Source organism: Ictidomys tridecemlineatus, chromosome 11, assembly GCF_052094955.1.
Source record: "Ictidomys tridecemlineatus isolate mIctTri1 chromosome 11, mIctTri1.hap1, whole genome shotgun sequence".
NCBI classification, from domain to species: Eukaryota; Metazoa; Chordata; class Mammalia; order Rodentia; family Sciuridae; genus Ictidomys; species Ictidomys tridecemlineatus.
In genome coordinates, this window is record NC_135487.1 from 52,747,468 (window position 1) to 52,766,187 (window position 18,720).

The 18,720-nt window shown below is 37.7% G+C and overlaps 1 protein-coding gene across 3 annotated transcripts in view; it reads left to right on the forward strand.

Moving 5' to 3' along the window:
- Positions 1-9,988: 9,988 nt before the first annotated feature.
- Positions 9,989-18,720, forward strand: part of Il12rb2 (interleukin 12 receptor subunit beta 2) — a 93,313-nt gene continuing 84,581 nt past the window's right edge. Inside the window, exon 1 of one of the 3 annotated variants that reach the window (XM_078026484.1) lies at positions 9,989-10,487. The gene's annotated coding sequence lies outside the window, so the exon portion shown is untranslated. The remainder of the gene's footprint in view (positions 10,488-18,720) is intronic. The other 2 variants (XM_005332369.4, XM_040288827.2) reach the window with 2 other exon arrangements.

Genomic DNA, 18,720 nt, shown 5'->3' on the forward strand with positions numbered 1-18,720 from the left:
CATCCTCCATTCAAATTTACAGATCTGTACTTTACAGTTAAGAGATTGGATGGCTTGAAGAAGGGTGGTACCATGTCCCAACCCATGAACATCTTAAAAACCAGCTGGATTAGTGAAGTAGAGGGTGGTGGGAGTTTTGAGAATACCAAGGAGTTATCCCAGCCACATGTCTAGCAAATGAATCTCGACTTCTTTACACACAGGCCCTATCAAAATGAAACTGATCAGGACATGGAATGGGTATATGCAAAGGAAATTTGTAACTCTAAAAGGCTTTTTTTTTTTTTTTTTTTTTGGTGGTGGTGCTGGGGATTGAGCCCAGAGCCTTACACATGCTAGGCAAGTGTTGTACTCTGAGTTACATCCCCAACCCATCTAAAAGGCCAATTCAAATTATAAGCCTGAACAAGCTTTGTCCCATGTGAAACTGTATCCTTATATAAATATAGTCATTCTACTTTCCAATTCCCAGAAACTATGACTGTGTTAAGTGACATGAAAAATAGAATTAAGGGGCTGGGGCTGGGGCTCAGCAGTAGAGCATTTGCCTGGCATTTGTGAGGCACTGGGTTCAATTCTCAGCCCCACATATAAATAAATAAATTAAATAAAGATCTATCAACAATTAAAAAAAATAGAATTAAGGTTTCAGGTGGAATTAAGGTTGCTAATCAATTGACTTTGAGATGGATTATCCAGAGGAGCTGCAAGGAGCTGAAGACAACCCAGAAACCCATCAATACCAGTTATTTAAACATTTAAAGCTCATTGGTTAAGCAATTCTGGGTTAAATCCTGGTACCAAAACACACACACACACACACACACACACACACACACACACACAAACACATAGCACATAATTGGCTAACTAAAAGTAGCAATAATGTTTTATAGAACTTAACAACGTATGAAAGTAAATATATAAAAATAGCACAAAACTATATGAATAAATGTGTACTCTTGCAAAATTATTTGATTATATATGAATTCGTACAAAACTATTTGAAGATAGACTAATGTATTAATAACACATATTTGCAAACTATCAGACACAAGAAAAGATGTTGCAAGATATACAGTTTAAAAACACAAAATGAATGCCATATGTCATCTGTTTGGTAAAAATTACAGAAGAAGTGGTGTTTACTATCAGTGGTTATGTGGCATGCTGGTGGGAGTGTGGGTTACAACCTGGCATAATCCATTTTAGTGAAGAGACTCCTACCCTTGATCCAACAAGGCACTGGTGAGATCCTGCTACACACAGGTAAGAGCACCATATATTTATGCATATGTATATGCAAGAATATTTTGATTTTGGTGAGTATTTGCATTGTTTGGAACTGGAAAAAAACCTGAAAACCTATATGTAAGAGAATGGTTGACTAAATCCTAGTACATACATCATATAGAATACTTATTGCCATTGCACTCTATGTAGCTATAGAATACATTGTGTAGAATACTTGTAGAGTTCTAGTTATTGTCCATGTTAATGCAACGAAGTTTATTATGTGGTAAAGGAAAAGACACATGTATAGATAGACACAGAGATACAATAGCTCCATCTGTTTACATATAGAATATTTATATATTCTATATTACTTAAATATGGAAAACCTATATGCTTTCGTGTATCTGGAAAGGCATAAAGAGAGATAGGAGGAAAATTGTTGAAATTTGGTGCTACTTATAGTGTTTGGTAGAAGGGGGTGCTTAAATGAGTTTCTCCCTGTATTCAATTTAGCTGAGGTCCTACAGGCCCAAATCAAAACACTTTAGCATGTGTCTCACACAGATAGTAGTGCTTTGTAACAGTGACATCTGGTGCCTCACGTTGTCCTCCTGTTTTAAGCAGAACATTCATTATCCCTGTTCCACCGTTTCACATGCTGGGTGGAGGATGGGGTGCAGGTAACAAGTGTGTTTTAGTTTTTGGTCATGGACAGGAGAGCCCTGTCTGACCAGGAAGTTACCACAGCTCATTGTTCATAAAGCCTGGCTCTGAGCTGGAGTCAGTGACTGAACTGGACTCTGGATGGTCTCATGTGGGAAATCAGAGAGAATTTACTATGGTTAAGAAACGTGAAGCAAAGGAATAGTTGGGGTCTAGGAGAGTGGAATGCAGAAAAGGATGTTAATGCTGACCAAAAACCCACATCCCATAGTACTCTTCACACTTGCACTGAGATGTGAGATGGGGGAGGGAGAGAGAAAATGGGAGATATAGCCCACGGGTAGGGTGCTTGTGTTTCCTAGAACTAGTATTTCCTAGAAAAGGCCTAGCATGTGTGAGGCCCTGGGTTTGATTCCAGCACCACAAAAGCAAAAAAAAAAAAAAAAAAGAATACATGTACAATTTTACTATTTTTGAGAAATTTTACTATTTGTGAATTGCTCTCCTCTTTGTTAACCTACCCAAGTTTTGTATCACCAACAGTTCTACCTTAATGGCCAGATAACTGTCATTGGGTCACAAGATCCCTGAATCCCATAACACCTGTGTTTCCACTGAGCTGCTGAGAGGGGCAGAGCCAGTTTGTGAACCAAGTTCTTATGGTGCAGGAACCTGTGTCGGTGTTTAAAATATGTCTCAATCTCTCAGTTTACTCTTTACCCTTTATTTTTATTTAGCAGGGCCTGTGGCAATCTAAAAACCTTTTGCAAATGCATTGTTCCTCTCTAAGACATGACATTTTCCATGTGGCTTGTCCATCTATAAGCGGTGTCTATGCCTGCTCAAAGTCCATTGAGAATGGACATTAGATTCTGTTTTGAGAATATTGGGGGTTCACCAGAATCTAAGAATCTAACTTGATATGTATCTGAACCTTTTCAATGCACAATAAGTATATTTAAAGAGTTATACTGATATCCTTTAACACTTTGGAATGATGAATCAAATTAATAAGTCAGTGAAAACTGTTGAAAAATTAAACTTGCAGAAAATGAGGCAGGAGGAATGAACAATTACTCTTGGATGTAGTCCCTTCGTTGTAAGTAAAAGGTTAAAATTATGTTAACTTCTTGCCAAGTTTCATTGGTAGCAGCACTCATCTAATGCTGAAATCTCTCTGGCCACCACCTCTTACTATTTATCCTAAGTGACATTTAGGCAGGATACATCTCAGTTACTCAGAGAACAGTGTGAGTAAGTCTTTTCAAGGTGGTTAGTATCAACAATGAGCCAAAGTAGACCTTTAAAGGGGTGGAAATGGAAACCGACCTAGTATTTCCTAGAAAAGGCTCTGTCACTGTCACTGTGGTTATTCGCGTCACTGAATTTTTGATTTGCAAAGGCCTTCATCTGTGCAGAAGCCTGTATCCACCCATAGGCTTAAAAATCATCACCCCAACAATCACAGTTGACATTTTGGTTTATGGGATCTGGCTCTCTTGTTTCGCCAGGACTTCTTTGCTGCCTTTGTTCTTCAGAAAGTGCAGAACCAAGAGCTGCTTTTTGTTTTATTTTTTTGTTTTCTTGGATTTTGTGGTTGTTTTTTTTGGGGGGGAGAGTGGCTGTTGGTTGTTCTTCCTCACTAGACAGGCAACCACAGGCCATCTCTATGTCTTACTCAAAGTCCTGAGGAAGAAAAGGAATAGAATGGAAAGAGGAAATTAAAGAGGTCTTTACAGATGGAAGGGTCACTGATTTACACCAACTATATACAATTTTCCAATTGTTTTTTTAAGTTGTAGATGGACACAACACCTTCATTTTATTTATTCATTTTTATGTGGTGCTAAGGATTGATCCTAGTCCCTCACACATGCTAAGCAAGTGCTCTACCTCTGAGCCATAATGCCAGCCCTCCAATTACCTTTTAACTGTTCAAAGTTTTGAAGATTCAACAATACCAAACTTTGATCAAAGAGAACAAGGTATCTCCACAAAAAGTCAATTCAGTTTAATAAATGTGTATTGAGCTACCTGTCCCGTACCACTCATGCACCAGATGATGGAGATAAGGGAGTAAGCAAGACACATGGGATCCTTGTGCTCATGGAGCTTATAATCCAGGCAGCATTCAGTATAAGAGAACTACTATTAACAGTAACACGAATGTTCCCTCAACATGAACCCTACGTGGAATGGTCTGAAGGCATGACAGTTCTTCTAATAATATTTACATAAGATTGGTTATCTTCTGACTTCTTGAAAAAAAGAGAACCAAAGAAGCCTATCATTGTTATCTGAATCTTATTGTATTCTCATAATTATTTACTGTGCTTGCTTAAAAATCAGAGTCCAGTCCTGCTCCAGTATCTCTCATCTGTCCCCCACAGAGAAAATGCCTCAGATGTATTTGGAACACCATCTAGTGTCTGACTGAGCAATTTTGTAAGATGCTGCAGATAAAACTTAGTAGAGCAGGGATCTTTTATCATTTTAGATTATGTACTCCTCCTATTAAAAAAAAAAGGTTTTTAAGAATATATCCTACATATGCATGAATATACATACACATCTGAATATGGTCATACATAAAAATATAAATTAAAACTAAAAATAACATGGAATAAAATATATGTTTGAATAATTACTTTATAAACAAAATAAAAGGCTTTCTTCTCCCTTAAAATAATTGAAAAAGAACCTAATCCATAAATTATGCAAACTCATTATTAACCTTTGGCTCCCATAATCTTATTCTGATTTCAATCAGTTGTTCTTTCTAAATAATCAGAAGCCATGCCTAATTGTGTTTTTGTTTGTTTGTTTGTTTGTTTAACAAGGGTTCAAAATCCACTGAACTGCTCAATTAAAAGTCTAGATTTCAAGAGGTATGTGAGATTGGACTCACTACTATAAAAGTTATTAAAAACAAATCAAAGTAGGTTAATAATGTTAGCCTCTAGGAATAACATTGCCGTTGATCCTATATAGCTAGGCTAAGTGAATCAATGAGCAAGCTCATTTTTTCACATTAAAAATTGAGTCCTTTGCACACAAGTAAATAACATACTATGATAAATATTTATTACAATAAATTGTACTTCATTTAACTCTAGATAACACAAATGTCATACCATTGTAATCATGTAATTGTGTTAGATACGTATATATTCTTTCAGTGAATGGTGTGCAAGTTTTTGTATTTTTCTTTGTTTTGATTGTTTACTAAAATGTAGTCTTATTTCTATTAAACAAAATTTGGCCAAAACAAGAAAAAAAATATTGAAACAAGAGAGTAAATTGTTTCCAAGGGTTTTTTTTTCCCTTTTTTCTCCCTCCCCACTTTTCTTGTTCCTTCTTTTCTTTCTTTCTTTCTTTCTTTTTTTTTTTTTTTTGTACTGGGGATTGAACCCAGGAGCACTTTTACCACTGAGCTACAACCCCAGTGCTTTTTACTTATTCATTTCTTTTTTTATTTTAAGAGGGTCTCCCTAAATTACTTAGGGCCTCCCTGAATCGCTGAGGCTGACCTGGAACCACTATCTCCTGCCTTAGCCTCTAGGATTACAGGGATTATAGGTGGGCACCACTGCACCCAATGTTCCAAGATTTTTTAAGCTTTCTTTTTTGTAAGTGGCAAGCTGAGATAATTATCAGCAAGAAAAAACACAATGGCAAGGTTTTGAAATACTTGGACTTTTTTTCCCCCTTTTATCGGTTCTTTTTAGTTATGTATAACATTAGGATTCATTTTGACCTAAGTTTAAAGTCATGGAATATAATTAATTATACTAACTCAGTTCCCAGGACTTCCCCTTTCCCTTCCCTCTAGTTTACTGATCTTTTGCATATTTACCTATAGTTTTTTTTAAAAAAAATTAGTATCTTGTGGAAGTACATGATGGTGAGATTTACTGTGGTATATTCACACGTGGTACATAGGAAAGTTAGATCAGATTCATTCCACTGTCTTTCCCAATCCCATCCTTCCTTCCTTCTGCCTCATTCCTCTTCTTCTACTCCACTGATCTTTCTTCTGTTTTTATCCCCCCCCCACTCTTATTTTGGAGTAGCTTTCACATGTTAGAGAACATTCAATCTTTGACTTTTGGGGACTGCCTTATAAACTACTTTTTAAAAAATGTTCTTTTTAGAACCTACAAAATGAGAGAAAATCTTTGACAACTGCACCTCAGCTAGAGTATTAATCTCCATATATATATATATATATATATATATATATATATATATATATAGAGAGAGAGAGAGAGAGAGAGAGAGAGAGAGAGAGAGAGAGATACTCAAAAAACTTAGCACCAAAAAAAAAAGACACAATAACCCAGTCAATAAATGGGCAAAGAAACAGAATAGACACTTCACAGAAGAAGAAATATGATTGGTTAACAAATATATGAAAAAAAGTTCAACATCCTTAGTAATTAGAGAAATGCAAATTAAAACTACACTGAGATTTCATCTCACTCCATTCAGAATAGCAATTACCAAGAACACAAGTAATTAATAAATGGTAGGTACACTCATATATTGCTGGTGTGACTGTAGAGTGGGGTGCAATCACTCTGGAAGGCAGTATGGAGATTCCTCAGAAAACTTGGAATGAAAAAAAAAAAAAAAGAAAAGAAAACTTGGAATGGACCATCATATGACCTAGTTATCCCACTCCTCGGTATATGACTTAAAATCAACATACTACAGTGATGCAACTGCATCAATGTTTATAGCAGCTCAATTCACAATAGCTAAACTTTGAACCAACTTTCAACAGATGAATGGATAAAGAAAATGTGATATATATACACAACGGAATATTCCTCGGCCATGAAGAAGAATAAAATTATGGTCTTTGTTGGAACTGGAGATTCATGCTAAGTGAAATAAGCCAACCCCAAAAAACCAAGAGCTGAATTTCTCCCTGATAGAGAATGCTAACAACAATGAGGGGTAGGGGAGGGGAATAAAAATACTTTGACTTAGACAAAGGGAAATGAAGGGAAGGGAGGGGGGTATGGGAATAGGAAAGACAGAATGAATTGGTCTTTTCTATGTTCAATATGAAAACACAACCAGTGTAACTCCACATCATGTGCAACCACAAGAATGGGAAGTTATACTCCATGTATGTATAATACATTTTACTGTCATGTATATCTAAAAAGAACAAATAAAATTTAAAAAATAAAAATAATAAAGGTGCTGAAGTTGTGACTCAGTGGCAGAGCGCTTGCCTAGCACATGTGAGGCCCTGGGTTCGATCCTCAGCACCACATACAAATGAATAAATAAAATAAATGTATTGTGTCCAACTACAAAACAAATATTTTTTAAAAATTTTAACAACAACAAAAAATATTCTCTTTAGCTGAGTGCAGTGGCACACACCTTTAATCTTAGCTTCTCAGGAGGCTGAGATAGGAGGATCATAAGTTCAAAGCTATCCTCAGCAACTTAGTGAAATCCTAAGTAACTTAGCAAGACTCTGTCGAAAAATCAAAAAAGGGGAGGGTGCTGGGGATGTGGCTCAGTGGTTAAGCACACCTGGATTTAATACCAAATAAATAAAAAATATTCTATTTATAACATCTTCTCACTTGGTGTTAATATAACCTGAAAGGGCAAAAAAAGAACCAGTGAGTTTGGGGGATTTTCAAAACTATTTTTATAAAAAATTTCTTAGATACATTACAGAGGTAAATAATGTATTCTTGAGAATTACATATCATCACAGAAAAACTTAGCAAGTTTAGAATATTTGGGTTTTTTTCCATGTAGGTGGACATAATAACTTGATTTTATTCATGTGGTGCTGAGGATGGAATCCAGTATACCTCACACATGTTAGGCAAGTGCTCTACCACTGAGCTACAACCCTATCCCCAATAACTAACTTTTAACCAACTCTTTTAAATTTTGTTACAAATGATTTTCACAATAATGTACCATCTTGTTACAAAGTAGTATTGATTCCATAATTTGAAAGTTACTTGTTTCAAGTTATTTACATAGACAAATTACTGAAGAATGTAAACTACAGTATGTCAAAATATCATAATGTACACTGTCAATCATAAGACATACATGTTCATATTTAAGGTCTCCTAAATTACAGGAGGTCTTAAGCTACTGCCTGAGCAGTACGGTGAGGCCATTGTCCTTAGGTTAGGCAGGGCAAGTTCAGCAAACCCAGACTGGACTCAGTAGTTTGGAAGAATACTCCAGAGACAATGGGGTTGGGTGTGGGGAGCTACTGTTTTAAGAAATGCTGCCTAGTAGTAACACTCTCCAGTCACTGTGGATGGCACTGAGTGAAACAAGTGGTCAGGAGTGATGGGCTCTAAAAGTGAATATATATCAAGAAAATTTTTACAAATTTATTTGATTTAGCTATGCCTTTCTTTCGAATGTACATGAACAATGGATAATAAACAGGGGGGTCTAAATAAACCTAAAAAGAATATTTCAATAAATATTACAATTTTAAAAGGTTCTTAGTGATGAGAAAATGTTGTGCCATAATTGATGAGACAGTTCTTCTAATTTCTTACCTGTACATGATGGTTATGTTTTATGACCAATCAATTCCCAGATTCAATGAAATAATGTTGCAAGGGGCACCGCTGCCACTCCCTGAATTGTGTCCCTCTTCAGAACCGCACTACTATTTATGGCTGGTGTCAAGTTAACTCTTAAAGGTTAATTTATTTCTTGTTCTTTTTTTTATTTTTAAAAATTTTTAAAAAATTTTTATTTTTTATTTATTTTAATTAGTTACACATGACAGTACAATGATCTTGACATATCATACATTTGAATCAAATGGGGTATAAGTTCTCATTTTTCTGAGTGTACAGGTTGCAGAATCACATTGGTTATACAGACATGTATAAACATACAGCAATACTAGTGTCTATTTATTCTGCGGCCCTTGCTATCCCTCTTTCCCCTCCCTTCCCCTCCCATCACTTCTCTCTACCCAATCTGATGTGACACACTTCTTTTTTTTTCCCTCACATCTTCCTACATGTAATCTGTATAACAATGAGGGTCTCCTTCCATCTTTCATGCAATTCCCCTTCTCCCTCCCTTTCCCTCCCATCTCTCTTCCCTATTTAGTGGTAATCTTCTTTTCATGTTCTTCCTCCCTATCTCATTTTGAGTTACCCCCTTATATCAGAGAAGACATTCCGCCTTTGTTTTTTAGGGATTGGCTAACTTCACCTAGCATAATCTGCTCTAATGCCATCCATTTCCCTGCAAATGCTATGACCTTGTTATTTTTTAGTGCTGAGCAATATTCCATGGTGTATAAACGCCACTTTTTTAATCCATTCATCCATTGAAGGGCATCTAGGTTGGTTCCACAGTCTAGCTATTGTGAATTGTGCTTCTATAAACACTGATGTGGCTGTGTCCCTGTAGTATGCTGTTTTTAGGTCTTTAGGGTATAGTCCGAGAAGGGGAATAGCTGGGTCAAATGGTGGTTCCACTCACAACTTTCCAATGAATCATGCATTTTATCTGATCATAATGGAATGAAATTGGAAATCAACGGTAAAATAAGGAAGAAAAATTCCTACATCACTTGGAGAACGAACAATATGCTACTGAATGAACCATGGGTCACAGAAGACATCAAGGAGGAAATTAAAAAAAAATATTAGAGATAAATGAAAACAAACACAGAAACCACATATTGTGTTGGGACATTATGAAAGGAATATTGAGAGGAAAATTCATTGCATGGAGTTCATTCCTCAAAAAAAAGAAAAAGCCAACAAATCAATGATCTCACACTACATATCAAAGCCCTAGAAAAAGAAGAGCAAATCAACAGCAAATGCAGTAGAAGGCAAGAAATAATTAAAATCAGAGCTGAAATCAATGAAATCGAAATAAAAGAAACAATTGAAAAAAAATTGACAAAGCTAATTTCTTTCTTAATTGTTTGAAAGCAGATACAGATGAAAGTTCTAACTCCCTCATCCCAGTGGGTGGTCTTGCCATCCGCTGGCTCTAGACCAGGGCGCTAGGGGGAGGTAAGAGCTGGGCGGTCCTGAGAGCTTAGAGGAAGAACACCGCGGGCAAACTTCTCTGGAGGAGTAAGTGCCGCCAACAGTGCCACTGCTCCCAGGCGGTGGGAGCCCAGAGCCAGAGTGTCTCCTTTATCCCATCTTGCTGCGCGCTGACTCGGTGAGTCAATCTGCGCTGTCTCATGACACAGGCTGTATTACCCACATTTTTAATGCAGTGTGCAGAGAGAATTACTTTGCTCAAGGCGACACACGCACAGCCCACAAGTGGCAGAATCCCCCGCCTCCTCTCGGACAGCGAGCGGGGACCCCAGGTCCGGGCTGCACGCCCCGCAGCTGGACTATTCAGCAACTTTCCTTCTGATAGGTGGCCGCGGCCATCGCTGCCACCCAGTGCCCCCACTGGGAGGCTTGGTGGCCCCCACAGCCTGAGAGCCGGAGCTGGCACCAAAGACAACGGCGGGAGACACGTGAGACCCACAGCCCGGACCGCCGGGTCTGCGCCGGAGCTGGCCACTGCTAGAGCACAGAGGGAGCGCGGTGAGTACCCAGGGAGTGGCTTGCGGGTGGAGAAGGCGAGGGGGATCCCAGGTCCAGTCCAAGCCGGGTATCTAAATACCCTGGCTTCTGGGCTTGCTTCTCCCCAGGGGATTTGGGTGGCATTCTCGCTTATGGCCCTAATCCTTTGAGCACTGAGTTCCCTCATGGGGGCTGGTTTAAAGTTTGGCTACAGGGAGAAGGGGCTCTCAGACTGAGCCTCTGAGGCATTTGCTGGGACAGGGCACAGAGCAGTAGTGCACTCCAAAGCTTGAAGCAGAGGACTCCCTTCAGGGGCCAGCCTTACTCCATCCCCACAGGCATGACTCGATGCTTTGTAAGGAATTTCATATCTACACAATTCGATCTAGGTTTTACAATTACTAACCCAAATACAAGATTTTCCCAAGTATGTCTGAAGAACAAGGAATAGTCAGTCTTTTTTTTTTTTTTAACTCTGGTTAATTGTTATAATCTGCTAAATACGTGCCCTATGTGGAAGAGCTTCTACTGGTCCCTGACCCTTGGGTATACATTGCTATCCTATATAATAATTCTTTAAAAACCCAGTGAAGGGGCTACTGGTATTCCCATTTTGCAGATGTGGAAACTTGTGCACACAGATAGTGAATTCCAAACTTTGTGTTCCTTTGACTTGTAACTCTGGTTCATAACATTATATCTATACCCGCATGAGCACACAAATACTATATTCACTTTCTCCATTTACAAAGAATGTACACTACTACCCTATTTCTCTGTGCAATTCAGAACTGAGAGAACTATAATGTCTAAAAGCTGATCCTCTCTTCCCCCATTCCAATGCAAAATTCTCTGTTCATTACTATCATTCATTAGGCACAGCAAGCCCTGGGAGAGTTTGCAAAGTGCTGTTATTGTGTGTCACAGTTGTTGAATATCATCATGGTTAGGTAGGACAGTAAATTTCCAAATGCTGCAGATTCTGTTCTTAGTATTCATTCTTAGAATGAATTTTAGTATGAAAAAACAATTTTCTAAAGCACAGGTGTGGGTTTTAAAGGAGAAGAATCCTCATGCAGTAAATGTTGCATATCATTTCTCAATGTGACTTTATTTTTTAATTACTGCACGTGCTTTGTTTTCTAGCATATCATTTCTCACCCTTATAATTGCACTCACAGCACTGCTGTCAACACTTACATATAAATTTGTGCAAACTACCCTGGAAAGAAAGTCAAATCCGGGCCTGGGATTGTGGCTCGGTGGTAGAGCACTTGCCTAGCACGGGCAGGACCCGGGTTCAATCCTCAGCACCACATAAAAATAAAGGCATTGTGTGTGTCCATCTACACCTAAAAAATAAATATTAAAAAAAAAAAAGAAAGTCAAATCCCCCAAGAAGTCTTGGATAGTTTAGTCTTGGAAGTTTCTAGCACTCTCTACTAGAACTTGTGGCTAACAATGTTTGTCCTTGTTGTTTTCAAATACAAATATGTATTGAATGTCTATCATACTCAATTCATTTGCTGGACACTAGTAAATGTAAAGAAATATAAGACTCAGTTTCTGTCCTTGAGGAGTTAGAATAGGCATTTGGCATGAAGTCAGAGAATTGGAATCTCTTCAGAGTAAAACAGATGAATGGGTCAAGAGCAGGGCTGTTTAAGTTAATTCTAACAATGTGCTTGAAAATTTAGTGATATTGTCCTTTTCCTTATCATCATCATAATAACAATGATAATTATTGAGCTCTCACTATGTGCCAGGCACTATGCTGAGAGCTTCCCAAGTAAGCCTTGAAATAATCCTGTGAAGCAGATGCTAATTTTATTCCCTTTTTACGATGAGGAAATTTAGGCTGAGTGATTACATGACTGTCACAAGCCACACAGCTAGAATTATGAGAGCTGAGACCTGAATGTCCTGACCAGGTCCTCTGCTCATCTCATTTCTACCCCAGTTGCTCAGCAGGCTCTTGTGGAAGTTAGGACTGGGATGATGGGAGTGTACATGGTTCAATTCATCTTCATGTGGGTCTCTTTGTGGCATCAGCATGGAGCACTGTGGGTTGCTGAGAATAAATGAGGAGTGTGAGCCAATTCGCACAGTATTTAGATGGACAGAAAGGGAAAGCTGGTGAGATCAGCAAACATCAAGAGTGAATTTTCAACCCAGGCATGGTAGTACATGCCTATAATCCCAGCAGTTCAGGAGGCTGAGGCAGGAGGTTCGCAATTTCAAAGCCAGCCTCAGTAACTTAGCAAGACTCTGTGTCAAAAGAAAAAATAGAAAAGGGCTGGGGATGTCAGTGGTAAAACCCCTCTGGGTTCAATCTCTAGTAAACACTCCTCCTCCCCTCAAAAAAAAGTGAATTTTCAAAGGGAATTGAGAGGAAGGGAGGAAGAAAGGTCATGGGAAGTACTGGGGAATAAAATCTACTAAATTATGCTATGTCCATTTACAAATACACCACAGTGAATCCCACTTTAAAAAAAAGTTTTCATTTCTCAGGTGATCATGGAGTAAAAAGAGAAGCATGGCATATTGTTCTAATCTAACTCTGAATTTATTCCTAGTTTTCTATGTTATCTTGGTCACCTTGCAGATTTTTCCCCCTGTAGTATAGTAAACCAAATGTTAATAACTGAGTTATAAACTCTATATTGTGATAAATTAATAATAAAGATCAGAAAAGATGACTAAGATTAGAAATATTGGGCTGAAGATTTAGCTCCAAAGTAGAGCATTAGCTTAGCACATGCAAGACTCAGGGTTCTATCCTTCAGCACTGCAAAAAAAAAAAAAAAAGAGAGAGAGAGAGAATATTAATTAACAATCATTTTGCAATGATATGCAGGAAAAGAAACACATTAAGTAAACATCAAGCAGAGATGTTGAGATATGCAGAAACTTCAGCTGAATTCCTAATTTATATAAGAAACCTTGTGGGGTGGTCATTAATCTTAGCTTTTTTGCTTGATTTTTTACCCCCTTCCCAAGTGTGCTTCCAGTTATCTTATGATAATTATGCAACTCCTGCAAAACTCTCGAAACAATGCAACTATAATATGCTTCAATATTTTTAAATGTTTTAGTACATTATAGTTAGACATAATATTGGAATTTATTTTGACATAATTATGCATGCATGAAATATAATTTGGTCAACTGGTATGATGGCACATTCCTGTAATCCCGACAACTTGGGAGGCTGAGGCAGGAGAATTGCAAGTTCAAAGCCAACCTGAGCAATTTAGTGAGGCCCTAAGAAACTTAACAAGACCCTGTCTCAAAATGAAAAAGGGCTAGCAATGTGGCTCAGTAGTTAAGTGCCCCTGGGTTCAATACCTGGTATAATAATAATAATAATAATAATAATAATAATAATAATAAAAGAAATATAATTTGTCTCATTTCAGTCCCCAGCACTTTTCCCTTTTTCTCCTCCCCCTGTTCTCCTTTCTCTATTCTACTGGTTTTTCTTCCTCTTGTTATTTTTTAAATTGGTGCTTCATAGGTATATATAAAGGTGGTATTCACTGTGGCATATTCATATGTGTGCATAGTATAATTTATCCAATTTCATTCCATGGTGCTTAAATATTTTTAATGCTGCATAGTGCTTTATGAAAAGACAGAGATTGATATTACAAAGTTGATGTTACTATTCTTCATTAGGCACAACAAGCCCTGGGAGAGAGTTTGAAAAGTGCTGTTATGTGTGTCAGGTCTTGTGGAATATCATCTTGGTTAGATAGGACAATAAATTTCCAAATGCTGCAAACTCTGATCTTAGTATTCATTCTTAGAATGAATTTTAGTATGAAAAAAATTTTCTAAAGCACAGGTGTGAGTTTTAAAGGAGACAAAACTTTCCTGAATTTCACAATACCAGAGATCCAAAGGTCAATTTCTTAGCAAGACCGTACAATGCCATAATCTACAAATAAACAGAGGCTGTCAGAAGAGAGCACTTTCCAATAAAGAAGGAAAGTAATGGAAGAGATTTAATTTTTTTCAATAAGTATTGATTGCTTTGTGTTATTTGTTTTGATTTGAGATGTTGCCAAACTGGCCTTGAACTCCTGGGCTTAAGCAATTCTCCTGCCTCAGCGTCCCTGAGCACACACCATTTTTAAAGCAAGAAAAGGTAGCTCTGAAATGCAAAGTTACTTTCCTGACACAGGTAGAAGTGGAAGAACCAGGGATGGCACCACGTCTTACATCCCAAAACGCCATGCTTTTTCCAGTACATCATCCTGCCTGGTAGGAGATGGCTTATGTTATCTATAGTTCTATAAAAATGCAGAGAGGGAAAATTGAGGAGGCTGGATTTTGAAAATTTGTTTGAACAAGTGCTGGGAAAGCTAATCAGAGGGAAAAAAAAGAACACATCAAATACTATCAGTTGATTTGAAAGTGCCTTGTTTAAGACTCTCTGTCTTGCTTCTTTTTTTTCTTTCTTTTCCTCTTATTGATCTGTTGGAGGGATGCTTGTTCATTTTCTAAGGTAGCTCACAGTAAGTACCAAGAATTCAGTGATGAGTTGGGGCAGGATAAGATTCCTTAATTTATTTCAAATATGATTTGTTTATACACAAGATTTCAGGAGCCTATCAATTATGTCAAGTGTGATTTATCCAAAATGGAAATAAAGAAAAATAGAATTGACAGAAAGAACATTACAGCAAGCCAGAAAAGAAGGCAGAAAAGGGTAAGGGAACTACTTGTAAGAAAAATGATAAAGAGATATGAAGAGGTAAAGGAGAAAACATGCTAAAATTAAAAAAAAAAAGTTTAAAAGTCTCCTAAATTTGAGCAAGAAAGAAATTTTCTGTCCTTGGGTAAAATTAAAAAGAAACCTCAGAACTACAAACACTTACCAGTGAGATAAGAGAAAACTTAAGGGGGAGCCCCAGCAGCTACAAAGAACTCAGCTGGGAGTGGGACTGGGATTGTGGCTCAGCGGTAGAGCGCTTGCCTAGCATGGGTGCGACCTGGGTTTGATTCTCAGCACCACATAAAAAATAAAAAATAAAAAATAAAGGCATTGTGTTATGTCCATCTACAAAAAAAAAAAAAAAGATTCTCTCTCTCTCTCTCTTAAAAAAAAAAATCAGCTCGAGTCAACCATGTTTGGACCACTGGATAGAGGGGGAGGTAGAGGTAGTTGATGTGGTATTGCTTTCCTTCCCTTTTAAACCATTTCACCTACCATGAAAGGGCAGAATTGATGATGAAGCCTGACAGACCAGCTTTTGCCCATGTTATGGCTTGTTAGATTTTCCACCACATGGTGGGCTCAGAAAAATAAGAAGGAGATAATGCTTCAGTCAGAAGACTGTTTTTTTTCATAACCTAGATCAAGAAAAGCCATAGAGAGATGCATAGCTCAGTGACCAAGCTGTGAATTAGCTACTAGGCAGGTTTGATTTGTTCTGTCCCTAAATTGCAATAGATAATGAGATGTTTACATATTATATAGTGTACAGGGTTTTGTTGCTTGATCCTTTTTTGAAGGAAGTGGATATCAAATGATAAAAAAAAAATGTTCTGAAGATTAATGCCTTAGGCATAGTAAATGATTTACCTGAGGGGTATCACAAAGATTGTGTGTAATTTTCAGAGTCCCAGAATGTAATAGATCAACAGAATATCACATTAGTATTAGTGGTCGCTTGAAGATTAGCATTATTTGTCTTTTGCAGCCATTATTGCTGCTAAGAAGCAGCCTCCCATGCTAGAAGCAATACTGGATTAGAAATTTGGGGATCTAAATTCTGATGTGGATTCGGCTATCAAGGAGATCTTAGACAAATACCCTCTTTTCTCTAGGCGTCCATTATCCATCTGTAAAATGGGGAAGGTGGAATAGATGACCTCCAAAGTGCAGCTTTATAATGATCTATCACCAGTAAACCATATCTGTACGTAACTTTGCAAACAAGAAGGGACGAATTTTGTTCCCTGCCTCCCTGAGTCTACTGGTCATTAGCAGCTTAGCAGCTTGCATCTGTGAGAGAGCCAGACTTGCTGCATGATCAGAACAATCATTTGGTAGTTCTGTGGTAGCCCAGACAGAAATATCAGTTATGGGGAGTGAAAAAGACAGCAGAGGCTAGTGGGTGCCATCTAACCTCTGAGGTCCCTTCTTTATTGCCTAACATACATTTTCCCCCTACTCTAACAAATCATCCGAGTACACTGAAAGTCATAAGTGATTTAGGAAAGAAATGCTAAGCAGGACTCAGGAGAAAATGGGAAGTGACCTCAGTAGAGACTATACTCTGTGGCAAATATTCGCAGGGGTCCATGACACTGGCACCGTAGTCCAGGCCGTGTCATTATGTCTGTTGCAGGATTGAGGAAAGGGTGCCTTCACAGCTGGTAGCACACAGTGGGATGAGACTTGCTGCCATTTTCCCATGAACTTAACATGGTGGTACAAAAGCAAACTAACTTGCAAGCACAAAGCATTCCTGCTCACGTGAAATTTTCATCCGTGGGGGAAAAAAAAAAAAAAAAAACACAAGAATTGTGTTGTTTTGTTTTCCTAGCCATGAGCAGACAGTTTTGAAACAGCTGCATGGCTGCATGTTCTGTGCTTCTGCGGGAGCACGGTGTGTGTGGGTTCAGGGGGTGTGGGTTAGGGGGTTGCCGCCGCCCTCCTGCCACTTGGTGTGGTTCCCACCCACCCCCACCCTCTGTGACATTGTTTTCACTGTCTGGAAACTGTCACAACTTGAGTGATGAGTCAATGACATGGCACACTCTTTGATTCTCTGATTCAAGTTAGAGTTGTAGTATTAATATCGACCTATAGGCAGGCTGTATGAAAGATGTTTACTGTTGATAGCAGGTTTCATTTTATTGGAAGATACCTCATTTACTTGAAGGTCTTTGGGGCTTCTGAGCTTCTCATAAATGGAGTTGTTTTCACGTGGGATTCACATAAAATTAGCAAATATGTGTTTGTATCAATGTACTATGTAAACTCCAAATTACCATTTTATCTGTTTCTTACATATGTTTATATTAAATACTACATGCATTTAATACTACCTTACATATATTATAAATGGTATGTCTTAAGCTATTTAATATATAGGAAATTTGAGTATATAAATACATATTTATATATTGAATATATAAATACATATTTCAAATATGAATACATCCATTTTAAATCCTTATATTGACCATTTAAATATTTTACTGTTTAGGAAATGCTATAACTTCACAAATTGAAATGCATATAGTGCTATTTATATTATCCTTTATAATTAGGAAGCAAAAATGTTTAATTTCTATGTATCTGTTCATTCAGCCATCTTCTAGTACAATATATAACTTCCTTTATGCCAATATGGCAGCTAAGTTGGCTATGGAGGGACAGAAAATTTCCCTTCTTCCTCTTAGAGTCTCAGTTGGGTTCAAGAATTAAATTGATATATAAGAGGTTAACAGGAGAAAAGCATACAAATTAATTTAGCAAGTTTCATGTGGCATGGGAGGCCTTATAAATAAATAAAGAAGCAGTTAGTCAGTTACTTATACACTGAATTGGACAAAGAATAGCAAACTCTGAAAATTTGACCAAATTATGTGGGATATTTAAAAGATAAGTTATTCTAAGCAAGGTCTGTACCATGTTCTCTCAGTCTCAACTTCTCATCCTTAAAGATAAGGATGTTGCCTATCTTTCTAGCATGAAGAGAATGTCTTTCATATGGTAATTTCATCTGCTTTAAAAAAAAATAGTATGAAGGTCAAAGTGATCTTCTTGCACCTGAGGTTTTCAAATGTCTTCAGCCTAAATAGCTAGTATTCCATCCAGGCTGGTATATTTTAACCTCTTCACCAAACCAAAAATTTATTAATAATGCCAATCATAATGTAGTGTAGTAAAATTTAATGTGGTTTAATTAGTTTAATTCCATTAAACTAAACTAGAAGTAAACTAGATGAACACAGAAAACTCACATAAGTTTCATCCAGGTCAGCACTATGTGCCCCACACTGTGGCATCTGCCCCTGAGGAGCTTGCAAGATAATGGAGGGACAGACACCTAAATCAATTAGTTCTGCTTAATATAGCAGGTGCTAAGACAGGAGGCGGGAGATTTCAGTCTCACCTGAAGACATAAGTATGGCTTCCTGAGGTCTGACCGTGTGTTTTAGTCAGCTTTTTTGCTGCTGTGACTGGCAGAACATCATGGGGGAAGAGTGTGGCAGAAGGAAGAGGCTCACATGG